Source organism: Callithrix jacchus, chromosome 5 (assembly GCF_049354715.1).
Source record: "Callithrix jacchus isolate 240 chromosome 5, calJac240_pri, whole genome shotgun sequence".
NCBI lineage: Eukaryota > Metazoa > Chordata > Mammalia > Primates > Cebidae > Callithrix > Callithrix jacchus.
Window position 1 is genome coordinate 62865931 of NC_133506.1, and position 27642 is coordinate 62893572.

A 27642-nucleotide genomic window follows, 5' to 3' on the forward strand; every position below is an offset into this window, starting at 1 on the left:
AGACCTCATGACCACTCTCAACCACATTTGCATCAGTATTTTATTACAAACATTTTAATCAGAAGAATTAAGACTTACATAGTACCAACCATCTAGATTCTAAATTAATATTTTGCTGTATTTGCTTTGTTTGTACATCTTTGTATTCATCCCTCTGCCCACCCATTAGTCCGTTTCATTTTTTGATGCATTTCAAAGAAATGGTAGTTATTTCTATAATTCTACATTATATACTACACCTTTACTGTTTCTTGATTTGTTAGCTTTAAAGTCTCTCTGCTACTCACCCACACTATGAAAGCTGAGGAATTAAGTACATTTTCCCTGCTATACATATTCCCCTCATCCCTCATTTCTGCAAGTCATACTTAAATTTTCTAAATCCATTGTTAGTATAAAAATGCTAATGGTGGAATACAGGTGGTGGTATACAGAAGTTTACTGTAAAATTCTTTTCACTTTACTATATGAAATTTTCATTTTGAGACCAGCCTGGCCAACATGGTGAAACTTTGTTTCTACTAAAAATACAAAAATTAGTCAGGTGCAGTGGTGGCGCCTGCAATCCCAGCCTACTTGGGAGGCTGAGGCAGGAGAACCACTTCAGCCCAGGAGGTGGAGGTTGCAGTGAGCCGAGACCATGCCACTGCACTCCAGCTTGGGCGACAGAGTAAGATTCTGTCTCAAAAAAAAAAAAAAAAAAACTTTAAAATTCTAAGGAAATCTGTTGTTTTCCACTTGTATTTCTTGACTCACCAGCTTTAAACAGTGTGCTAGGCTTCACTACAAGTAAATGAGAATATAGTGCCCCTAAATGTCTTCTGCCTTATTATCAGAGTTCCCCTCCCCGACTTATTCCCAGTCTGCCTCTTAACCTTTCACATGACTAGAACATTTACATACTGTTCCATAATTAGTATTATTAAATCTTCTGTGCATCATTTATAGGTTGATTCTAAAAATGGAAAGCTAATCAGCATTTAAAATATCAGGATCTCATGTATTATTTACTGGAGAAGCAGGCAGTATGTTTAGATTTATAGAGAAGACAATGGAATCTTACATTGAATAACTCATGATCTATGACGACAGGAGGGAGGAGTAAGGAGAATGGAAAAGAGTTGGAGACCTAAGGAGAGGCTTGAAGAGAGCAGACGCCTTCTCGATTCAAGAAGACAAGGCTCAGCTGTTACTCGGCCTCCCAGAAAGATGGATAGGAGAAATGACTACGGATATAGGTTGCCTCCATTTCAGGGCCCTCTGCCTCCCCCTGGGAGCCTGGGGCTTCCCTTCCCTCCAGATATACAGACTGAGACCACAGAAGAGGACAGTGTCTTGCTGATGCATACCCTGTTGGCGGCAACCAAGGACCCCCTGGCCATGGACCCACCAGTTGTCAACCGGCCTAAGAAAAGCAAGACCAAGAAGGCCCCTATAAAGGCTATTACTAAGGCCACACCTGCTGCCCTTCCAGTCCCAACTGCCAGTGAGATTGCCACCAACAAGCCCGAAATAACTTTGCAAGCTTTAAACCTGCCAGTCATCACCCAGATCAGCCAGGCTTCATCTACTACCGAGGTAGCCAATACTCAGGCTTCTTCAGTCACTTCTCAGCCTAAGAAAGCCAACAAGATGAGGAGAGTTACTGCCAAGTCAGCCCAAGGCTCCCAATCCCCAGCTGGCTATGAGGGTGTCACTACACAGCTCAAGTCACCCTTGCAAGTCCTAAACCTGCCAGTCATCTCACAGAATAGTCACGTTCCAGTTGCCAATGAGTCAGCCAGTTCCCAGGCCTTGATAACCTCTGTCAAACCTAAGAAAGCTTTCAAGGCTAAGAAAGTTGCGAATAAGGCCATAGCTAGTGCCACCGAGGTGTCACCGGCTCCAAATGCCACACATACAGCTATCACCCAAGGCCAAATTACCAGTGAGACAGCCAGTATCCATACCACAGCAGCCTCAGAGGAGCTGGTACCATTTCTTCTGAAACTATTCCAAATAATCCAAAAAGAAGGAATCCTTCCCAAATCATTCGATGAGACCAATATCATCCTGATACCAAAACCCGGCAGAGACCCAACAAGAAAAGAAAACTTGAGGCCAATATCCATGATGAACATAGATGCAAAACTCTTCAATAAAATATTAGCAAGCCGATTGCAACAGCAAATCAAAAAACTTATCCATCATGATCAAGTAGGATTCATCCCGGGGATGCAAGGCTGGTTCAACATACGCAAGTCTATAAACGTAATTCACCACATAAACAGAACCAAAAACAAAAACCACATGATTATCTCAATTGATGCAGAGAAGGCATTTGACAAAATTCAACAGCGCTTTCTGCTAAAAACCCTCAATAAACTCGGTATCAATGGAATGTATCTCAAAGTAATAAAAGCTATCTATGACAAACCAACAGCCAATATCATACTTAATGGGCAAAAAGTGGAAGCATTCCCTTTGAAATCCGGCACTAGACAAGGATGCCCTCTGTCACTACTCCTATTCAATATAGTACTGGAAGTTCTAGCCAGAGCAATCAGGCAAGAAAAAGAAATAAAGGGTATTCAAATAGGAAAGGTGGAAGCCAAATTGTCTCTATTTGCAGATGAAATGATAGTATACCTAGAAGACCCCATCGCCTCAGCCCAAAAACTCCTGAAACTGATAAGCAACTTCAGCAAAGTCTCAGGATATAAAATCAATATGCAAAAGTCACAAGCCTTCCTCTACACCAATAACAGACTTAAAGAGAGCCAAATCAAGAATGAACTGCCATTCACAATTGCTACAAAAAGAATAAAATACCTTGGAATACAACTCACAAGGAACGTAAGGGACCTCTTCAAGGAAAACTACAAACCACTGCTCAACAAAATCAGAGAGGACACAAACAGATGGAGAAACATTCCATGTTCATGGTTAGGAAGAATTAATATCATAAAAATGGCTATACTGCCCAAAGTAATTTACAGAATCAGTGCTATACCCATCAAGCTACCATTGACTTTCTTCACAGAACTGGAAAAAACCACCATGAACTTCATATGGAACCAAAAGAGAGCCCGCATAGCCAAGTCAATTCTAAGCAAAAAGAACACAGCGGGGGGCATCACACTACCGGATTTCAAACTATACTACAAGGCTACAGTAATCAAAACAGCATGGTACTGGTACCAAAACAGAGATATAGACCAATGGAACAGAACAGAGATATCGGAGGCAGCACAACATATCTACAACCATACAATCTTTGATAAACCTGACAAAAACAAGCAATGGGGAAAGGATTCCCTGTTCAACAAATGGTGCTGGGAAAACTGGCTAGCAATGTGCAGAAAGCAGAAACTGACCCCTTCCTGACACCTTACACCAAAATTAACTCCAGATGGATTAAAGACTTAAACATAAGACCTGGCACAATAAAAACCCTAGAAGAAAATCTAGGCAAAACCATTCAGGACATAGGAGTAGGCAAGGACTTCATGACCAAAACACCAAAAGCATTGGCAACAAAAGCCAAAATAGACAAATGGGACCTAATCAAACTCCACAGCTTCTGCACGGCAAAAGAAACAGTCACTAGAGTGAATCGGCGCCCAACAGAATGGGAAAAAATTTTTGCAGTTTACCCATCTGACAAAGGGCTGATATCCAGAATTTACAAAGAACTCAAACAGATTTACAGGAAAAAAACAAGCCCATTCAAAATTGGGCAAAGGATATGAACAGACACTTTATGAAAGAAAGTGAGGCCAACAATCATATGAAAAAATGCTCATCGTCACTGGTCATCAGAGAGATGCAAATCAAAACCACATTGAGATACCATCTCACGCCAGTTAGAATGGCGATCATTAAAAAATCTGGAGACAACAGATGCTGGAGAGGATGTGGAGAAAAAGGAACACTTTTACACTGTTGATGGGAGTGTAAATTAGTCCAACCATTGTGGAAGACAATGTGGCGATTCCTCAAGGCCTTAGAAATGGAAATTCCATTTGACCCAGCAATCCCATTACTGGGTATATATCCAAAGGACTATAAATCGTTCTACTATAAGGACACATGCACACGAATGTTCATTGTAGCACTGTTTACAATAGCAAAGACCTGGAATCAACCCAAATGCCCATTGATGATAGACTGGATTGGGAAAATGTGGCACATATACACCATGGAATATTATGCAGCAATCAGAAATGATGAGTTCGTGTCATTTGTAGGGACATGGATGAATCTGGAGAACATCATTCTCAGCAAACTGACACAAGAACAGAAAATGAAACACCGCATATTCTCACTCATAGGCGGGTGATGAAAAATGAGAACACATGGACACAGAGAGGGGAGTACTGAACACTGGGGTCTACTGGGGGGAAAAGGGGAGGGCCAGTGGGAGGGGGAGGTGGGGAGGGATAGCCTGGGGAGAAATGCCAAATGTGGGTGAAGTGGAGAAAGCAAACAAAACACACTGCCATGTGTGTACCTATGCAACTGTATTGCATGCTCTGCACATGTACCCCAAAACCTAAAATGCAATAAAAAATAAAAATAAAAAATAGTTGATACAAGTATTATTGCTGTTTACTTTTGTGTGTGTGTGTGTGTGTGTGTGTGTGTGTGACGGAATCTCTTTCACCCAGGGTGGAGTGCAGTGGTGCGATCTCAGCTCACTGCAACCTCTGCCTCCCAGGTTCAAGCAATTCTCCTGCCTCAGTCTCCTGAGTAGCTGGGACTACAGGCGTGTGCCACCACGGCCAACCAATTTTTTATATTTTTAGTAGAGATGGGGATTCACTGTGTTAGCCAGGATGGTCTGAATTTCCTGACTACTTTTAAAATTAATATGCTTTTAGCCTATTACCCAGTTTCTTACTTTTGCAGACTGGTAGAGGGAATTTCTTTTTTCTTAAAACCAAGAAGCACAGTGGTTAAGAGTTTGGGTTCCGGAGCTAGGCTGCCTTTTCAAACTCAGTTCTGTCACTTCTCTTTTTCTTTCTTTTTTTTTTTTTTGAGACAGCCTCTTTCTGTTGCCTAGCCTGGAGTGCATTGACATGTTCTTGACTCACTGCAATCTCTGCTTCCCAGGTTCAAGATATTCATTCTCCTGCCTCAGTACCTGGGACTACAGCTACTAAGTAGCTGTCCCTAGTAGCTGGGACAACAGGTGTGTGCCACCACATCTGGCTAATTTTTGTATTTTTAGTAGAGACAGGTTTTCGCCATGTTGGCCAGGCTGGTCTTGAACTCCTGACCTTAGGTGATCTGCCCAACTGGGCCTCCCAAAGTGCTGGGATTGCAGACTCAAGGCTCAACTTCTTCATCTAGAAAAGGAAAGAGTAATACAATCTACCTTTCAGGGTTATTGTGGTGATTCATAAGTTAAAACATATGAAGGCTTAAAATAGACACACATAGAAAGTGCCTGATAAGCTTTAGCTGTTAATTCTTCTTAACCCTCCAAAATATTTTGGTCTGGAGTGGTTGCTTTCTAATCCTATCTTACTCTCTGGTTAACTCATTGTTTCTTGGATTTTTTTTTTTCTCTTTTTTGCATTCTCTTTGCTTTTGTAAAAGTAAAGATGCAGCCTGGAGCGGTGGCTCATACCTGTAATCCCAGCATTTTGGGAGGCTGAGGTGGGTGGATTACCAGAGGTTCAAGACCAGCCTGAGCAACAGGGAGAAACCCCATCTCTACTAATAAATACAAAATTAGCGAGGCGTGGTGGCACATGCCTGTAATCTCAGCTACTCAGGAGGCTGAGGCAAGAAAATTGCTTGAATCCAGAAAGTGAAGGTTGCAGTGAGCTGAGATTACGCCATTGCACTCCATCCTGGGTAACAAGAGCAAAACTCCGTCTCCAAAAAAAAAAAAAAAAAGTGAAGATACATGCATCAGATATCAATGATAATACATAGTAAAAAAATCTAAGAAGTCATGTCAAATATAGGTACTGTAATAAATGTGAATGGGTTAAACTCTCCATTAAAAAGAGAGCTTCCCCAATTAAGACAAAAAAATCATACATACTATAGAAAAGCCTATTTATGTTACTTTGATTTTTAAAATTAAGCCATTTAAAGTTGTGAATAATAAAAAAGTAGCTCTTTAAACTTTCAGGTTCAACGGTCTTGTTATTCTATATGTTCTATTTATAAATGCAGTAAAATTTAATAAGCACTATTTAACAGTCTTTGGTTAATACTCAGTTCTGTTTACAAACTTTGCTAATAAATTTAACATTTAAGTTTGTGTTTATTAATTTAGTATATTTAGGTTCTTGTTAAAGTCTGGCAAAAAAAAAAAAGTCCAGTTTTTAAAGTCTTATAAATTTAATAATTATTCTAATAAACTTAGTGATTCTTAAGTCCTCTTATATATTCCAGAACATTTATATTCTCTCTCTCTCTTTTTCTGAGACAGTTTCTCTCTGTTACCCAGGCTGGAATGCAGTGGCATTGTGTAGACCTCCTGGGCATAGGCGATACTCTCACCTCAGCTTCCCTAGTAGCTGGGACTATAGGAGCATGCCACCACACCTGGCTAATTTTTTTTTTTTAAATAAAGACGTAGTCTTCTATATTGTCCAGGCTATTCTTGAACTCCTGGGCTCAAGCTATCCTCCCACCTTGACCTACCAAAGTGCTGCGATTACAGGTGTGAGCCACAGTGCCCAGTCTGCATTCTCTCTTTGTATGTGTGTATATGTAGATGCACACTTTCAAACTTAAAATTACAACTTAATGACTCAGTTACACATTTTGAATTGGAATCACAAGGTTGACCTGTTACTCTTAAACATTTAAAGTATAATTCTATAATGGAGGTATTTCTTAATATGGACTATTACTATTTGTCTGATTCTTTTATTTCCCCACTTGTTCTAAATCTTTCTAGGATTAAAAGATGTATACATAAGTGTTTTATTCCCAATAATGTTGGGATTTCTTCCCATATAATTTTTTAAGAGTCACAGTCTTGCTCTATTGCCCAGGCTGGAGTGCAGTGGTACGATGCTGGCTCACTGCAGCCTTGACCTTCCTCTCTGCCCAGCCTCCTGAGTAGCTAGGACTACAGGTGGTGCCACCATGCCCAGCTAATTAAAGAATTTTTTTTTTTTTTTTTGAGAGATGGGGTCTCACTGTGTTGCCTAGGCCAGTCTCCAACTCCTGGCCTCAAGCAGTCCTCTCACCTCAGCCTCCCAAAGTGTTGACTGTTTGCCACTATGCCTGGTCCCATATAATTTTGGGGGTTGTCGTCTCAATTTGCTGAGGTTTTTTAATCAGCAGAGATCTCTGACAGGGACAAGGTTGGGATTCTTACCCTTCCTAGACTTCAGATATCCACTCGAGCCACTTTACTTTGGTTGGAACATATTCTTGAAGATATTTGGTTTGAGCATATTCAGGGATATTCTGTGCTGGACAAGTTTTCTCAACCTTCATGTGAGGATATCTATGTTTTGCCCTTACACTTTATTGATACTTTGCCTGGGTATAGAATTCTTGTTCACGACCTTTGTAATTTCTCCATGGAATGGACTTCAACACTTGAAGAAAGAGGTGTCATAATACTTATGTGCCATACATTCAACTTTTATTTAATTCGTGTAGCTTCTAATAGAGGCCTGAAACCCCTATTCAAACGGCCATATCACTTGATTAGAGTTTGCATTTCTTTAGCACTTAAAATATATAAATATTTTTCCATCTAATTCCAAAGAAATTTGACTTGATAGAATACTGCCTGCTTTTTTTTAATACTTTCTGTCTTTAAAGTAGTATCTTTTTTTAAATTTTAAATTAATTTTATTTTAAGTTCAGGGATACAGGTACAGGATGTGCAGGTTTGTTACATAAGTAAACGTGTGCCATGGTGGTTTGCTGCACAGATCAACCCATCACCTAGGTATTAAGCCCCACATGCATTAGATATTTATCCTGATGCTCTCCCTCTTACCACCCTCACCCCCTGACAGGCCCCAGTGTGTGTTGTTCCCACCCCCTGCCTGTGTCCATGTGTTCTCATTGTTAAGCTCCCACTTATAAGTGAAAACATGAGGTGTTTAGTTTTCTGTTCCGTTAGTTTGCTGAGGATAATGGCTTCCAGTTCCATCATGGCATCTGGATGCCATTGTAATACAGGAATTTTTATGATATAGAATGATTTATATTCCATTGGATATATACCCAGTAATGAAATTGCTGGGTCAAATGGCATTTCTGGTTCTAGGTCTTTAAGGAATCACCACACTGTCTTCCACAATGGTTGGACTGCATTCCCACCAACAGTATATTTCTCCACAGCCTCACCAGCATCTGTTGTTTCTTGACTTTTTAATAATTGACATTCTGACTGGCATGAAATGGTATCTCATTGTGGTTTTGATGTGCATTTCTCTAATAATCAGTGATGTTGAGCTTTTTTTCATATGTTTGTTGGCTGCATAAATGTCTTTTGAGAAGTATATGTTCATGTCCTTTGCCCACTTTTTAATGGGGTTGTTTTTTTCTTGTAAATTTAAGTTCCTTGTAGATTCTGGACATTAGACCTTTGTCAGATGGATAAATAGCAAAAATGTTCTCCCATTCTGTGAATAGCAGTATCTTTCTTGAGAGTAAAACAAAATGTGATTTAATTGTGGATATCTTTCTTGGCTTTGTCTATCTTATAAGATAATTCTTCTGAAACAGTAGTATCAGTTAAAGACACAGTATACCACAAAGTATATTAAATGAGATAGGATCTTTTATACTGATAAAAGTACAATTCAAGAAGAAAAACAGCAGTTACAAAGTCCACTCATTAAATAGCAACTGGAAGTAATTAAAGCAAGACCTATTTGAAATGCATGGAAAAACTCACAAGTGTAGTGAGAGAATTTAACCATGTCTTACACAAACCATTTTTCCAAAATGATCATGGAATGGTTAACATATTGATTTATGCTAAGGCCAGAAAAAAAAACCTCATTACTGTTATTCGAGGGAAATTTTACTGGTCACTCTGTGATCATAATGCAATAAAACTGAAAATAATGAAAGTTGACATTTTAAAAACAATCTATTTGGAAATTTTGACTCAAATAGGAATTGAAAACTACAATTATAGATCATTTAGAAAAATATGAAATACAAATAAAGTTACAAATAATAAGCAAATTTATTCCTCTGAAAGCATTTATTATCAAAAAATAAAGAATGAAAATAAAGTAAGTTCTACACAAAGGCCATTTGAAAGAAGAGAAACAACAAAAGAAATCTGGGAAAACAGGAGGGAGTTTTTAAAATGGCAGAAATTAATGAAGTAAGTCACGACTGTGTCTGTTTCATTCTCCTCTTTCCTCAGTACCTAGTACCTTAACAGACACATGAATGGTATTTAATAAATATCTGTTGAATAAATACAAATAAGCAAAAAAGAAAACCACTAGAATTGAAAAATCTTAAGAGTATGCTCTTTGTTAAACAATAAAGTTTTAGTTAGACTCATCAAGAAATACGATAACACAAATACCCCAAATTAGCTATGTAAGAATGTATATAATGAGGGATGTTGGAGATTTTTAAAAAACTAGAATAAAAAATAGAAAATCTTGATAACATTGAAATTATCTACGAAAACAATTACCAAAGTCAATTTATAAAGAAATGAAACATTTGGACAGAAGAATAATCTTGGAAGATATCACAAAGTGACTTAAGAAAATGGCTCCCAAAATAATCCTGAATCCAGATGGTGTTATAGGTAAAGTTTTTAAAATATGAGGAAGATATAATTTCTGTGCTATTTAAAGTTGTGTGGTATGTTTCCCAAAGATATTAGATATTACTTATTACAAAGGGCATAGGTAACGTTATATGTACAGATGATTATTTCTTATTTTAATAATTCAAATATGTTAGAAAAACTATAACTAGTATATTTAATATATGTCTTGTTTAGGACCAGGTTAGGTTAAAGAAGAAATGAGTCAATATTAAGTTTATGCAGAAAAATATTAAACACATAAGGCAACTGAATGCAAATATAGCCAGAATTATGAAGGGGATATTCAAATAATAGAAGCTTAAAAAATTTTCCAAAGTGCAGAAAAAGTGGAAAGTATTCCAATTTGTTTTGATTAAAGTAGTGTTAATACTGTTAATACTATTTCTGTTTCCAAAGCTTTTCAAAGATGGTACGAACAAAGAAAGCCACAGTATATTCTTACTAATGTAGATGCTCTCCTTGACTGAAATATAAGCCAAATTTAATTCAATCATATACTTAAAAAAATACTACATCATTGGTTAAAAAGCGGCTTATTCCAAGAATGCAAAAATATTATTATATAAATAGAACTGGAAAAATCAGTAAATTTAAAGATAAAAATTACCATCACTATATGTCAATAATGCATTTAATAAAATTTAACATCTACCTCATATACATTTAATTCCTGTTGGAATGGGATGGATCTTTTTCTAAAATAAAAAAGCTCTAAAAGTAGCACATACCATGCTTAACAGGAAACTAAAATCATCCCTATAAAGATCAGGAACAAAACAGTGGTGCCCATACAGGACTTTATGATACTGTTTTCAAATACCCTAGCCAAAACAGTAAGATTTTTTAAAAATGGTTATTAAAAATGAGACAAAATTAGCATTACTTGTAAGTTCTAGAATTTTTTTGTTAGAATAACCAAGGAGAACAACTGAAAAACTATGAGAACTTATGAGAATTTAGTAAGGTAAGCAGCTTGGAAATGAGTATATATTCAGATATGTATGTGTGTGCACATATATGCTTGTATGATGTAGATGTATATGTAACAGTAGTTTTATGTTAGTAATCAGAAATGATGGTTTATTTTATTTATTTGAAACAAGATCTTGTTCTGTTACCCAGGCTGGATTGCAGTGGTGCTGTCTTGGCTTACTGCAACCTGTGCCTCCCAGGCTCAGACAGTCCTCCCACTTTAGTCTCCCAAGTAACTGCAACTACAGGCAGTACTACCACACCCAGCTAATTTTTGTATTTTTTTGTTGAGACAGAGTTTCACTGTGTTGCCCAGGCCGGTCTTGAACTCTTGAGCTCAAGTGATCCACCCACCTTGGCTTCCCAATGTACTGGGATTACAGGCATGAGCCACCATGCCCAGCCACAATGGCTTATTAAAAGATTTCATTCACAGCATGAAAAAAATGTATAAAACCTGAGAAGAAGTAAGAAATATGCAAGGCAACTGTGAAAACTATAAACTGTCTACTCAGGGGAATAGATATAAACTTATCTGCTCAGAGGCACTAGTGATAATGTGGTAGGTGTTCTCCATTAAGTGGAGGAATTATTTAATATATTATAGTTCTGAAAATCAGAAATAGCTGCTGAATTTTGTAAAATGCCTTTTGGACATTCACATTGATCTTCCTTTTTTTTTTGAGGTGGAGTTTCCATTCCTGTTGCCTAAGCTGGAGTGCAATGGTGTGATCTCAGCTCACTGCACCTTCTACCTCCTGGGTGCAAGTGATTCTCCTGCCTCAGCTTCCCGAATAGCTGGGATTACAGGCACATGCCACCATGCTCAGCTAATTTTTTGTATTTTTAGTAAAAACGGGGTTTCACCATGTCTCCCCTCCCCGCTCCCTCCCTCTCCTCCCCTTCTTCCCTCCCCTCTCCTCCCCCTTCTTCCCTCCCCTCTCTCTCCTCCCCTTCCCCCCTCTCTCTCCTCCCCTCCCTTCCCTTCCTTCCCGCCTTACCCTCCCCTCCCTCCCTTCCTACCCATCCCATTCCCTCCCCTCCCCTTCCCTTCCTTTCCCTTGGCTGGTCTCGAACTCCTGACCTCTGATGCCCACCTTGGCCTCCCAAAGTGCTAGGGGTTACAGATATGAGCCACCATGCCCGGCCTACAGTGATCTTACTATTTTTCTTTTTAGATATAATGATTTTATGGATTTAAATATCTTTATCTTATAAAAAACTTTCAATCAGGTTTTTCCTAAACTTTCCTTTTGGAATTTATTTTTAACATGAAAGGTGAATTAATAGCATAAATTTTTCTTGGTGACTTATTGCATTATATATAAAATTAGGGTGTGTGTGCATGGTTAGTTCTAAAGTTCCTGGTAACTTTAACATTCTGTGATTTTATGGTTTTAGACTTATTTTCCCCAAGAAACAGGGGCATGCTCTGTTGCTCAGGCTGGTCTTGAACTCCTGTCCTCAAGGGATCCTCCTGCCTTGGCCTCTCAAAATGCTGGTGTAACAGGCATGAGCCACCACCCTTAGCCAGACTTATAAACATTTCTAACTCAGAGAAGTGTTTGGATTTTACCTCTTGAGTATGTTTCCCAAATGTGCTTTAGGTATGGGATTTCTAGTTTGTTGAATTCTATTTTACTTAAAATTTTTTTTATATGGTTCCAACTGAATCAGACCAGCCTATGTAGTATCATAGAAGGAACAGTAAAATATTGAGAATTTTGGAGACCAGGAGAGAGACCCGAGATGGCTAACCACTAGCAGCTCAGGCTTGTAGCTCCCAGTGAAAGCGCAGAGAACAAGAGGATGCCACACTTTCAGATGAATCTTTCTTGCACAAGGACCAGGAGATTCCCAGCGGAGGAGCCCCACGGGTTGCCAGCACCACTCTTACAGCCGGCTCTGCGGTTTTGCCAGTGCCCCTGGTGCGGCGGTTCTTGGTGCAGAGTAAACGGGACTGGTTCCCCTTTTGGCCGACGTTTGGAGCTGATTGAAGAAGGGATTCAGGAGGGAAGCCAGATGGGAGACTCCTGGACAGAAAAGCACCAAGAATCTTGATGCCGCTGTTTTAGCCAGCGCAGTGGGTTGCTCACATTTCGGCCCTGAGAATTAACAAGCTGAACGTCCACTAAGAGACCTAATTTGAAAGTTGGTAATTACAAAGACGACAGGTGGATAAATTTGCGACGATGGGAAGAAACCAGCATAAAAAGGCTGAGAATACTAAAAATCAGAATGCCTCTCCCTCTACAGAGGATCACAGTTCCTCATCAACAGGGGAACAAAGCCTAATGGAAAATGAGTGCATTCCAATAACAGAATTAGGCTTCAGAAGATGGATAATAAGAAACTTCTGTGAGTTAAAATAACATGTTCTAGCCCAATGTAAAGAAACTAAGAACTTTGAAAAAAGATTTGACGAAATCCTAACGAGAATAGACAATTTAGAGAGAAATATAAGTGAATTAATGGAACTGAAGAATACTATACGAGAACTCTGAGAAGTATGCACAGGTTTAAACATTCAAATCAATCAAGCAGAAGAAAGGGTATCAAAGGTCGAAGACCAACTTAATGAAATGAAACAAGAAGACAAGATTAGAGAAGAAAAAGTAAAAAGGAATGAGCAAAGTCTCCAAGAAATATGGGACTATGTGAAAAGACCTAATTTACGTTTGATAGGTGTACCTGAATGTCATGAAGAGAATGAATCCAAGCTGGAAAGTATTCTTCAGGATATTATTCAGGAAAACTTCCCTAACCTACTAAGGTGGGACAATACTCATCTCCAGGTAATACAGAGAACACCACAAAGATATTCCTCAAGTAGAGCAACCCCAAGACACATAATTGTTAGATTCACCAGGGTTGAAATAAAAGAGAAAATTCTAAGGGCAGCTAGAGAGAAAGGTCAGGTTACCCATAAAGGGAAGCCTATCAGACTTACAGCAGATCTCTCAGCAGAAACCCTACAAGCTAGAAGAGAGAGGGGGTTAATATTCAATCCTCAAGGAAAAGTATTTTCAACCCAGAATCTCATATCCAGCCAAACTAAGCTTTATAAATGAAGGAAAAATAAAATTTTTCATGAACATGCAAGCACTCAGAGATTTCATCACCACCAGGCCTGCTTTACAAGAGCTTCTGAAAGAAGCACTACACACAGAAAGGAACAACCAGTATCAGTCATCCCAAAAACTTACCAAAAGATAAAGGGTATCTCCATAATGAAGTATGTATATCAACTAATGGGCAGAATAGCCAGCCAGCATTAAATGACAATATTAAACTCACAAATATCAATATTAATCCTGAATTTAAATGGATTAAACGCCCCAATCAAAGACACAGACACGCAAACTGAATTAAAAAGTCAAAACACATCGGTACTCTGTATCCAGATCCATCTTATAAGCAAGGACAACGAAGACTCAAAACAAAAGGTTGGAGGAAGACTCACCAATGAAACGGAGAGGAAAGAAAAACAAAACAAACAAAAAAAAACAGGAGTCATAACTTTCGTCTCTGACAAAATAGACTACAATAGTAACCAAGACTAAAAGAAACAAAGAAGGACATTACATAATGATAAAAAGATCAATGCAACAATAGGAGTCAATGATCATAAATATATATGTACCCAATATAGGGGCACCCAGATATATAAGACAAGTTTTCAATGACTTATAAAGAGACTTGGACTTCCACACTAATAGCGGGAGACTTTATACCACATTGTTAATATTCGACGGATCAATGACATAGAAAATTAACAGAGACATTTATGATTTGAACTCAGACCTGGAACAAGTAAGCTCAGTGAATATTTATAGAATTCTACACCCCAGGTCCACAGAGCATAAATTTTTTTTAGTATCACATTACACCTATTTTGAAAGTGACCACACAAATGGAAGCAAATCACTCTTCAGTACTTGCACAGCATTTCACAGATTTAAACGAAATATTGGTTGGCTGTTTGTTTGTTATTTTCTTTCCTTATTCCTTCCTGTCTCTGCTGTTAAGCACAATCATCAGCATAAAAGAGGTTTTTAATACCTATTTCTAGATTGCATTCCAGCCTGGGCAATAGAGCAAGACTCCTGTTCTCTCTCCCCCTTTTCTCTTTCTCTTTCTTTCTTTAAAAAATAAATAAATAAATAACAAATAAATAAGAAAAAAGAAAATTTTGAAGAGTTCCAGGTATTCTGAAGACTTCACCATCACGAGACAAAAACACCTCTAGGGCTGTCCTCCCACCAGACCCAGCCTCTGCTGTTCTGTTGCCCTTGCTGTCCCCCTCCATCCAATTGGTCTGCCACTTTCTGCTTAGCCAGGGGGCATGTTGTCTGGCACCGCCTTCACGTAGACATTGTGCTGCAGTTGGTTGCTTCTCCAGCTAAGTAAGAACCGCCTGAGTATCCATGTTTATCTTTGCTGTTTCCATCCAATACTCTGCAGAGTCCTTAGCAAAATGTATGGTTTTAATGAATTGATGGCAGCTGTCCTTTGTATTTCTAGGAAACTTTTGAATTCTCAGAAGAAAGTAGGCTTGATATTTCGAAACTAATGTGGTTGGCCAAATATTTTATATTGGATTAAAAAATTATTTTAGTGGCACAGATCTCCAGAAAGTTTGTGGATACGAGTTTTTCCTCAGCCTACACTACTGCAAAGATGAGCCAGAAATCCTGAGCCAGTGGAACTCCTGGGGCGGCAGGGGGTGGGGTGGGTACAGGTATCACAGGGACCTTGCCCACCTACTGTCTCCTTTTATCCCTGTCCCAGAGACCTAATACCACCTTGGTCCCCTTTCCCTCAGTCTTTCATATGTATTTGTAAATATTCTTTTACCGGTATCTTTCTTGTTTTCTTTTTCCTTCTTAACCTTCCCCTAATTTCCAACTTCTTGTTCCAAATTAAGCCTAATTATGGTTGAGTGTTAAGATTAGGGTTTATGATAAACCTAGAAAGATAAAGTAATAAATTTTGATATAAAACTATATCCAGTAAAGAACTGGTGTCCACCACCTCCAAATCCCTTGAAAATCCCCTTTGTTTTATCTGCCAGAGAATTCATCTCTTTCTCTAATTGGTTCTCCTTTTTCTCTGTAGCACCAGCAGCCAAATTTTTAAAAAAATCTTAGAAGGTTACATTGTAAGCAGTCTAACCTTCTGATCTGTAAGCAGATAAACAAAGAGCCTATTCATAGTGGTCAAAAACTATTACAAAAATTATCTGTTTATGGTTCTATTTTGGTCTCTTTTGCTCTCCAGCCTCAGTCTGAATACGTTCCAAAGTTATGTGGAATTAATACGGTTTCAAACTGGACCCAAAATGTGTTATAACAGCCTCTATTTGCAGGTTAACAAAGTGTGAGTGATGGGGATGTGATATGTGGCTCTGCCTGCTGTTTGCCTGCTGGTATTTGTGTTTCTGTGTTCCTCCCCCGCAAATTCCTGGACAGCCTGCACTTTATGCTTTCATAAGGATTTTGAATCATACAGGAAAGAGAGAGAATGAAAATCAAGAGATAACTGTATTTGGATCAATGATGAAATTGTAGTGTAAACTATACATGAAAATTACCTCTCCTGTAAATTTTGATATCCAGAACTTTATGCTATCCATTTCAGATGGAAAACAGTGCTTAAAGCATCACAAGCATGCCTTTTTCGTTTACTATTTTCTCATTACTTAGGGTATCCCTTTTTTTGTTTGTTTTTTGAGAGGGTCTTGCTCTTTCACCCAGGCTGGAGCAGTGCTGCAATCATGGCTCACTGCAGCCTCGACCTCCCAGGCTCAAGTGATCCTCCCGCCTCAGCCTCTCAAGTAGCTGGGACTACAGGCATGTCCCACCTTGCTTGGCTAATTTTTAAAATTTTTAGTAGAGGTGGAATCTCACTATGTTGCTCAGGCTGGTCTCATCCCTATTAATGTGAATTCTGGTACCACCTTTGACTCTGGAGATGCTCTGGGGCTTCTTGATGGCTGTGGTCAGCCTACACCAGCTCTTGGACATCACCAGCTCATGGTCATGTGCTTGTCAGCATTCTCGTCATTCCTCGCTTATCATCTTCTGGCTCTCATCTGTTCCTCTGTGCCTGGAAGCAGGTAGCCAAACCAGTCATAACTGTATACAGGCTAGTTTATTATTATTTGTTATTCTCCTAGTAATAAGCAGGTGTGGCGTTTAGGGTACAGTCATTGAGCTCTGGAGCTCTCTTCCTGTTCCCGCTGATGATGTCATCTCAGGTAGCTGAGTGGCCATAGAGCTGAGTCTTAGATAAAGCGTCATTGCACAAGCATGTGGTCAGGTGCTGTTCCCCTGTCCTGGCACCTGTGGAAGATGTGTGGGCCTGCTTTCTGTTCCTTCCTTGTACCATACTACACCCCTCCTGGCCTCAGATCTCAGTCCAGTATCACCTCTTCAAGTAGACCTTTCCCTTTCTCTCTTAGGGGGCAAGTTGCTTGGCTTGCTGTGGCTGTAGAATAAACCCCAGGGCTCGGTTGGACTAAGCCAGGGTTTGCCACTAGACAAATTCAGGCTTCTTTCTATGTGAGGACCCATGGCAGGCCAGCGTGGGAGGATGTGAGTTGGGAGGGGCAGCCAGGTGCTGGGAGGGTTGGGAGAGACATGGGGAGGAGAGGTGGGGACTGAAGCCAGAAGGGGAAAGGGAGGAAGCAACATGAAAGTGTGCTGTACCTCAGTGGTAAGCTCAGTGCATACCAGCCCTTGATGAGTTTTAATCTGTTTTACCCCTCAAGGCTGTAAGAGTCAGATCTAAGTGTTTTTAAAATGAGACGGTGTGTGAGATTAACTTGAAGAGAACTGATACAGGAGAGACCTCTGGTAAGGCTTGATTATAAATGGATGACATTAATAAACAAGCTTCATTTTCTCTGGGTGATAGGTTGGACTGTTAGACAAAACCTTGGATTCAGAGAAGGGCACTCTACGTGCATTTTGCCTCATTTCTTTACCTTGATGGATTTTCATGTTGGGCAAATGAAGACTTGAGCTACATCTATGAAATCCCTTTCCAATTTTTAGAAGTATATGATTCTGTTGTATGCTCTGAAGAGTCCAGACTATAAAGCATTTTTAATTTTATTGTTTTTTTTTTTCCCCTAATTGTGGGCCAGAAAGAAAAACTTCCAAATTGGGATGCACAAGCCACTCTGGGAAACACAGGGAAACAAAAACTAGAATACAAGTCTAGCCTTTGCGCTGGCATGAAAAGAATGCAGACTGTTAGATAACCTAAAGGTTTCTGTTTTATTTCATGTTTAGGTGAAATGGTCAGCTTTGATCACTACTCACAAAGAAGTTTCTGTCCAGACTTTAACATATTTGTGCAACGATAAGATGGTTTATATTTTCTGTGAGACAGCTGTGATCACTTGTATTTATGAAACTGTCATGCTTATTGTGTATGTATCAGGAGCAGTACTGAAAAGCTAAATTTAGAGAAATTAATCTGGGCTCACAAATGAGTATGGTGACATTCAGTATACCTGTCCCCATCTAGCACTGTCACTAACATTGCTAGGTCGTGTCCCAGCAGTTTATCCATCTCAACCATGAAGGAATGGTGAATAATGATGGCAACTTGCCTCATTGCAGAATGTACAGACTGCTGTTGTAAACTGTAATTGTCAGGATTAGGCCCTAAGCATGGTGAAATGTTGGACATACAGGTAAGTGAACAAAGCTGAATGCAAAGTTGTGTGAATGCTGATTCAATCTTTGTGAAAGTGCAGTCCATAGGACACAAATTGGCAAAATGTATTTGTCTTACAGTGCTCTAAGTTTTTAAAATTATGACACCTTGGGCCTGAGTTCTCCAAGTGCCATAGTTCTTGCCAGCCCCTTTGTTCTTTACTTGGCCCTCGCAGACATTTATTTACTTGTTCAGCTCTGTAGACAATTAAATTTTTTTTTTTTGGAGATCGGGTTTCACTTTTGTTGCCCAGGCTGGAGTACAGTGGTGCCATCTTGGCTCACTGCAATATCCACTTCCCATGTTCAAGCTATTCTCCTGCCTCAGCCTCCCCAAGTAGCTGGGATTGCAGGCATGCACCACCACACTTGGTCAATTTTGTATTTTTGGTAGAGACGGGGTTTCATCACGTTAGTCAGATTAGTTTTGAACTCCTGACCTGAGTTGATCCCACCCTCTTCGGCCTCCCAAAGTGCTGGGTTTTACACATGTAAGCCCCTGCACCTGTCTGGCAGTTGAAGTTTTGATCCCTGATTTAAAAAAGACTGTTGTAATACTGGGATTTAATTTAAATTAAAATAAAGATGATTTTTAAATGGAATAATTTTTGAAAATTAAATTGATATAATGTAAATATGCAGTGAGGAGATAATTGATCTTCCTTGTTACTTCCCAGGGAAGCAGGCCTTGTGACCCAGATTTGTTTGCAGGGTTTGTGGGGGATGCCTCTGGGAATAGTACCAATGAGGGGGGTGAGGGAAGTGGGTTGGGCAGAGGGAGAGGCTAAGATGGATGCAGCTGTGACAGCTGCCTCTTCCATCCCAGGGGATCAAGCTGCAATGGGCCTTCACAGTGTCCCAAATGGAGACCAGGTGGTCGCATTGCTCTCCCTCCCCTATCAGTCTTGGAGGGGAGTCTGTGAAGAATCTGTTTCTTTGCCTTTTCCAGCAATCTTGCCCTTCATTTCCTTTATGAATTTCAAACACCAAGTATTTTCTTCTTTCAAAAGTTTATTCTTAGGGAGGTGGCTCCCTGGTTGACCACAGGTACTGCCTGCATTTGGCCTGGCTGACTCTGTAGGTCAGCACCCAGGCCTGACTCATTCTCTTCCGCTCCTTGTCAACCTCACCAGGGCTTGCTTCCTGTCATCTCATTCTGCCAAGCCCTCTGCCCACCTCCTTTTTGCCCGGGGAATGGGCAGGCCAGGTCAGGCTCACCCTGCATTGTAGAGGGTGGGGTAAGAGGCTTCTGGAAAGCCTGGCCGTGCCTCTGTGCTCTCAGCTCAATTTCTGCAGGGGAACCGTGGCCAGTTGTTGGGAAAGCGTGCCTCTTTTTTTGGGGTGATGCTGTGAGCCCAGCACCTTCAGCCTGCAGCCTCCAGAGGGGATCTAGTCATGCCAAAGCTCCTAATGCCATCATTGACCTGTCAGAACCCCTCACCTCCTCCTCCACTCATAAGTCATTTGCCCTAAGCCAGCACAGCACTTCGAATTCAGACAGTTGATCATCATCTCGGTGTGAATCTCGTTTCATTAATTTTTGCCCGGAGATTGGCACTCAACATTAAAATCTTTTAATGCTTTTGTTTACTGCAAGTTACCTTTCCTTCTGTGTGTGCTCTCTCCTGGCTCTCTGGCTTTCCTGTTATACTTGTATTGAATCTTTTCAGTCTTTTCCATGTCTCTTAAATTTTTTAAACTTCTCTGCATTTCAGTATTCTTTTATTCACAACTCTGAGTGAATTTTCTTAGTTGGTCTTCTCATTCATTGATTGGATTTTCTGTAGTGTTCAGTATTGCTAGTGATTAATATTTTGCAGTTGACAGCAATCTTTTCTGATGTGACATTTTCCCTTTTAACAAAGGTGTTCTTCTTTAAAAAAAATCTTGCTGAAAATATGGATGAGAGACTTCCTTTTTTTCTTTTCTTGAGACAGAGTCTTGCTCTGTTGCCAGGCTGGAATGCAGTGGTGCGATCTGGTCTCACTGCAACCTCTGTCTTCAGGGTTCAGGTGATTCTCCTGCCTCAGCCTCCCAAGTAGCTGGGACTACAGGTACACACCACCATGCTCAGCTGATTTTTATATTTTTAGTACAGATGGGATTTCACCATGTTGGCCAGGATGGTCTTGATCTCCTGACCTCATGATCTGTCTGCCTCAGCCTCCCAAAGTGCTGGGATTACAGGCATGAGCCACTGTGCCTGGCTGGATGAGAGACTTTCTAAAGGACTATTACCACACTGGCCTTGCTGGGTGTGTGGATAATCATGACTGTTCTGCTCCCGGAGATTAAGTACTGGGACTTCTGTAGCTCAGGTCCCTAGGGGGTCTGGGCCTCTGCAGGGTGGGACAGTGGGCTGGATGCACATTTAGGGAAGGCTTCAGTGCAGCATTCCTAGTCTACAGACTTCCCTGCTTCATGCCAAGGGATTTGAATCCAGGTATGAATTTGAACATTTACAAAAGATAACCACTCTGACCTGTGGCACATTGAATGTCGAGTTTTTTTTTTTAATGAATTTGGCCTGATATAAACTATATTCAGCCCCCTTGGCTTATGTAAATGCAGAAATTTCTGCAAATTCTCTTGATAGAAGTTTTTTCTTCATGCTTTCTGGAGCGAAAATTCTTATCCTGGCTTTCCTATTTACTAGCTATAGGATCCACAGTCTAATTTCTTTCTTGCTTGCTTCATTCCACTCCTGTGTAAAATGGGACTGATAGTGTTTCCTTATGGAGTTCTTAGAAAAAGTCCAGAAGTTAATAAGTTCTCAGTGAATGTTAGTAAATATTAAATAAGTTAGCAGAAAATGTTACTTTCATCAAAAAAATCTTAACCACTTCTCTTTTTCTTCTCTCTCCTCCCCCTTGTTTTCCTACTTTTCAGTCATTTTCCTTGAGGGTAGGCAACATTTCATTTCTCACCAAATGCAGGTAGGTGCTTTGAGGTAGCCATCCGAAACCCTGGCTGAGATGGGAGCTCCACGGGTTGTGGGTCAGAGCACCATGCATTAGTCTCCCCAGCATGGTGACCTCGCAGTGCTTGCACTTATTACAGAATGGCTCATGGGTCCAGGCATAAGCGCCCCTGCAAACAAGAGGGACCTGCACAGCCTTTTATAACCCGCCCTCGCCAGTCAGAGGAGCACTTCCACCCTCTTCTACCAGCTGAAGCAGTTCTAGGCCAAATACCGTATCATTTTGTATCAGGGATTTGAGTGCCTGTGGATTCTGCTATCCATGGGAGATCCTGGTACGAACCTCCCAAGGATACTGAAGATGACTGTGCTATAATTTTTTTTTTTAGCACATTCAGATATTCCCAGATTTGGGCCAGAATGAAAAAGGGACTGCAATTAACAAACTTTTCCTACATTTTTGAGTTTTTATGTCCAGAAGACAGAATTCCTAGATTCCTCAAGAGAAACATATTTTCAATTTCAAAACTATTGCGATAGTGCTTTCCAAAAAAGATTGCAATCATTCACACAGCACTGGGGTAGACGTATGGGAGTAATCGTTTCTCTATACACTTACCACCACTGGAAGTTACTTTTTTTGAAGGTTGAAAAGTGATTTCATTTGATGTGCATTTCTCTGATTACTATTGATGTTGAACATCTTTGTTTTTCTTTTTCTTTTTTTGCCATTCGATTGCTCATCACCCTATACCTACTGACCTCTGCCACCACCTCTTTTGGCATTTAGTTTTATTTGTTTACAAATGTACTTATATTTCAGGATATTTTATAATGTTTTCCCCCAGAGTACCGCCTATGTCCAAGTAGAGGCTAGTTGTACCCCATTATTTTTTCTCTTTTATTCCTCAGTAACTCAACTTTTTGTTGGGCACTTGGTGGTTCCAGAACATTTCCTGCCTCTTTTGGAGCTGGGTGTGCCTGGATGGCTAGGTTCCGGCCCAAGTGGATGAAGCATTTTCTGGAAGCTCTCTTTAACAGGCAGTGCAGGTATCATGTATCACCTTGGTTCTCTATTTCCTTAGCCCTTTCCTCTATCGTCTAAGTTATTTGAGACTCAGTACTTTCTGAATCCAGTGATAGTATTATGCTGTCATTGAAATGTTATACTAAGTCACAAATATGTATTTACATGATATTAGGTCTGTTTTGTTTTTGTTTTTGTTTTTTTTGTTTTTTTTTTTAGGGAGTTTCACTCTTGTTGCCCAGGCTGGAATGCAGCGGCACAATCTCTGCTCACTGCCACCTCCGCCTCCCAGGTTCAAGTGATGCTTCTGCCTCAGCCTCCTGTTACAAGCATGCACCACCATGCCCAGCTTATTTTGTATTTTTAGTAGAGACAGGTTTTCTCCATGTTGGTTGGTCAGGTTGGTCTCGAACTCCTGACCTCAGGTGATCCACCCACCTCAGCCTCCCAAAGTTCTGGGATTACAGGCATGAGCCACCACGTGTGGCCAGGTCAGTTTTTTAAAAAAAAATTCTTCCTGTGGGTGTATACTGGTGATCTCTACAACCTAACCACTTACTGCACTGTTATATAGTCTTTCGAAACCTCAATTCAACAATATTAACACTCGTAACTATGAGATCATACCCAACAGAATAAGTACTAAATTAAAAAAAAATTGACTAGCTTTTTTAAAACCAATTCTGTCATGTGGTCTCTATAAAACTCAATTTAAAACAAATCGAGAAGATTAGATGTGGTGGCTCATGCCTGTAATCCTAGCATTTTGGGAGGCTGGGGTAGTGGATTACTTGAGTCCAAGAGTTTGTGACTGGCCTGAGCATGGCAAAACCTTGTCTCTACTAAATATACAAAAAGTTTAGCCAGCATGGTGGTGCACACCTATAGTTCCAGCTACTTGGGAGGCTGAGGTGAGAGAATCACCAGGGCCCTGGAGGTCAAGGCTACAAGATCGTGCCACTGTACTCCAGCCTGGGAAAGTGGAGTGAGACTCTGTCTCCAAAAAAAGAAAAAAATTGAGGTTTGTCCGAAGTATTACTTCATTTAAAAATAAAGTTATTTAGAAAATGCCCAGTTTAAAAAGACACTTTCTAAAGACTTAAATATAAGGAGCTTCTTTTTTCCTAATGAAAAATTCTGGGGAGAATTAGTCTCTTAACCAGGCTACTTCAGAAGGATAATTTTATAACATTAAGTCTGCCCATCCTGGAACATAGTGCAGTTTCTTCATTATTTCAAGTCTTGTTTTATGAACCAGTAAGATTTAATACATATCACTTTAGGTCCTATAATTTTCTAGTTTAAATTACTCCTAGATATTTTATGGTATTTGTGAATTGAATTTTTTCCCACGTTCCAATGCTAACCAGTTACTGCTAGTATAGAAAAAAGCTATTATTCTTTTTATATTTATCTTACATATAATCACAAATTCTCTTATTTTTCTCTTTTTCAGGATTTAAAGCAAAAAATGTTTTTGCCTTATTGCATCAATACCAAAACAATGTTAAATAGTAGCAATAATACTTCAGGTTTTATATTTTTCTAGAAAACAATTTGTTAAGTTTATATTTTGAGGGAAAGTTGCCCATTTCCTCCAGTGTTTCACAAACATTGTTGCAGATTTAGTTTTCCATTTCTTCTGCATCTGTGACAATAGATTCTTCTTTGTGAATACTTTTTTCTTTAATCAAGAATAATTTCCATTATTCACTTTTTTAAAAAACTAGTGTTGTTCTTATTTATCTTCTCTACCATTTTGTTTTCTATTTCATTCATTTCAGCTTTTATTTCTCTTTTATTTTGTTCTTTTTTTCTAGTTTCATAAGTTGAAGATTTCACTCATATATTTTCAGTCTTTCTTTTCTTATACTAATAAAAACATCTAAAATTACACTTTTTCCTAACTATAAATTCAGTTCTATTCTACAGATTGTGATTAAAAAAATGCTTCTATTTATTTTATTTCTAGATGATTTATAATTTCTGTCTGGACCTTCTTTTGGTGCAGAGATTATTTTACAACAGTGGCTCTTAATTCCAAGGTAGTTTGTGGTGGTGGTGGTGGTGTTCTTGTTATAATCGTCTTTTTCCCACTAATTTCACTGGACTGGAATAACAGGTTATTGCATATAAAAATCAGAATTTTCATATTTTACTTTTTGTTTTCTGTGATAAAGGACATGATCAACTTCTGTAAATACACCCTTAATATAGGGGGAAAAATGTACATTCCCTGATCTATAAATGTGTTGCATATGTTGTTTCCAACCTCTATTCTTTTGCTTTTTTATTTGTTTCAAAGGTTGAAAACTGGCAGGCTGCAAGCAAGCTACAGATATATTTTGTTTAGCTGGCAAAGTACTTTAAAATGTATGAATTTCAGTGCCTTTAGGCAAGACATGCATTATCCAGTTCACTGTACAATTCCCACCGTCCCTGGTCTCCCACCCCATAATTTACATATTCATGCTACCCACCTGCCCCTGTGGGCATCCAAGTTGGCAATTTAGCTCAGCTCCTCAAATTAGAAAAGACACATAATTAGCATCTCCTACTATAATATGTTTTTTATCAAATTCTTTTGTTCCTGGTGTTTGTTCTATGCATTTTGCTGCTTAAAGGTTAAAGACAGTTATACTTCATTTTTTTGGTCTCTATCAATATATAGTGCCTCTTAGTCCTGTTCAGTGCTTTTGTTCTTGCATCTTGCTCTGACACGAATATTCCAGTTTTGTTTTTTAATAGGTGAATTTAGCTGAAGAGTATTTATTGTGGGGCTGCTCACTTGGCTTTATTGTTTCCACTTGAATTGTGTTTGTTAACTCCTTTCATTTTTTTCTCTCCTTAATATAGCTAATTTGATATTTCTTCTTTTTATTCCTTCCTGGCTTGCTTATCCCTCCGTTCACTATCATCCTTAATCCCTGTTATTTTGGGAATACTATGTTTTACTATTTTGTTAGTGGTTACCTGCCATTCCTAACATTCTTAATTAAATCTTCATCCAAACTAAATAACCATATCCCCCGTCCCTCACTAACAAAGACAAAATTTTTAGAGTAATTTTACATCTGAATGCTTGGAATCCTAATCCAGGATTTTGCTGAGATAGTCTAGAATTTTTAATTCTAGGGTATTTCCTAGATGTTCAAAGATAGTATAATTTTTCAAGAATCCTTACTTCACACTTACGTTCTGAATCTTCGGCCATATTAATATCTTCCATTTATATATGCAACGTTTCCTGCTGCAAGATTCGTTGCTTTCTACGGTTTCTTATATTCTTCATTTTCTTCTATCTTCATATTTCTATTCTGAGCCAAGTACCAGTATCTAGTTGGACATTCGAATATTTGTTCAAATGAGATGGATGAATCTCTCATGGCTAAAAATATTCTTTCGCCCTGGTTCACTGAATTATATCTGGGCAGGAGTACTTAATCTCTGACATTCTTTCTGACTATGTAGCTTTTTAACTCTTCTTTCCTAAGCCTGGGGCCTTTCCCACCTTATTCGTCTCAGTTAAAGGTAGGGTCTACCTCCCATTAAATAAGCTAAAAATGCCAGCTGTCTGCTTTCTCAATGCCCCCTTGCAGCTAGGAGGCCCCTTGACCCTGCCATTGTTTACACCTAACCCAGACTTTGATTCAGAAACTAATGCTGCAAAGCAATGACTGATGGAAAATGGCTCGCTGCAACAATGATAGTTGCAGCAAGATTAAGATCCTGGAAAGCAGTGGCCAAGGCGCTCACTGTAGACTTTAGTTCCTGTAGCGTCTGATGCAAGCTGCATGGTCTACACTCAGGAACACAGTGGCAGCATCTGGCCTGGGCCAATTCTGTGTAATATTTGATGCACTGTCCCTGGCTGCAGAGCCTTCAGGCATCTCTCTCTAGCCCTTCTAACAATTTCACAGCAACTCAACATCCTTAAAAATTTATTTTGCTTCCTAAATCAACCAAAACCAGCTTCTGTGGCATGCAAGTAAAAACCTAGGCTGATATGGTTGAATAGAGAAGATTTATATTAGTTCTTTAGAGTCAATAATCCCTACAGACTCTATTCTAACTTCTAGTGGAATTCTTAGTGAAGTGGCTAAGAATTCCAATAGCATCCCAGTTCCCCTCAAAACTGACCTATCTTCCTGTCTAGAAGTTGGTGGATTTCTGTCTTTATTGCTGCAGTCCAACAATTATGTCTTTTTAAAAAACAATTCCATGAGTCCTTTCAATCTGAAGTCTAAAATTTTATTCAGTTTAGAAGATTTTCTTCTTTTATAATATTATATCTTATTCATCTGTTCCTTTGTCCCCTTCTAGGAATCCTATTATGTCTCCTATGTAGATCCCTTAAGCATCTTATATTTTTTACCTTACAGTATTTTTGTTTTACAGGACACTCCTTCCAGAAAATTAACTCAGTTCTCAACAGAGACTGCTACCCTTTGTATTTCATCTATCAAAAGTTTTAAATCAAGAGTAATCACTCTTTAAAGTTAGTACTTCTTCTCTGGTTATGCTTTCTTCTGCCTCTCTGATTTAGTTATGCTTGTAAATGTTCAGTTTGATCTCTCCATCTCAAGTTATTAAATCCCCTTTTAAGTGGATCACACTATTTCTTCGCTAAATATGGGTTTGGCCCTTGACACTCACACAAATCATCACACAGAGAAAAACACAGAAGTTTCCACTCTAGAGCCCAGGAGTGAATGAACTGGCACATCGGGATCTCTTCCACCTAGACACGGGAACATTTCCACCTGATCTCACAAGTCAGAGAATAAACAGAGGAGAAGCACTCCTGCCCTGAGGAATCACTCAAAAACTTAAACACAGATCTATGTGTTAGTATTATTTAAAATAGAGCGGAGTCAGGAGTGGTGGCTCATGCCCACAGTCCCAGCTACTAGGGAGACTAAGGTGGGAGGATCACTTGAGCCTGAGAAGTCAAGGCAGCAATGAGCCGTGATGGTAGCACTGCACCCCAGCCTGGGTGACAGGGCAAGACAGACCCTGTCTCAAAAATAAATAAATGAAGTAAAATAGAAAAATACTGTATCTAACAATGATGGATTAAATGGATTATGGTAATATATACAGTATTATGGAAATGTTAAGGATATTTGAGAATATTTAATTACATGAAGAAATGCTGATATGCTGTCAAGTAAACAATTCAAGATATGAATTTTAATATACAGTGAGGTTTGAACTG

At 39.2% G+C, this 27642-nt stretch overlaps 1 protein-coding gene across 39 annotated transcripts in view; it reads left to right on the plus strand.

Moving 5' to 3' along the window:
• The window catches only part of SPECC1 (sperm antigen with calponin homology and coiled-coil domains 1), a 498473-nt gene that overhangs the window by 212257 nt on the left and 258574 nt on the right, over positions 1-27642 (plus strand). For 2 of the 39 annotated variants that reach the window (XM_078372290.1, XM_078372293.1), the window contains exon 1: positions 1153-22447. The exons of the other annotated variants lie outside the window; for them this stretch is intronic. The gene's annotated coding sequence lies outside the window, so the exon portion shown is untranslated. Of the gene's footprint in view, positions 1-1152; positions 22448-27642 lie in introns of those variants that run through there. 39 annotated transcript variants of the gene reach the window in all.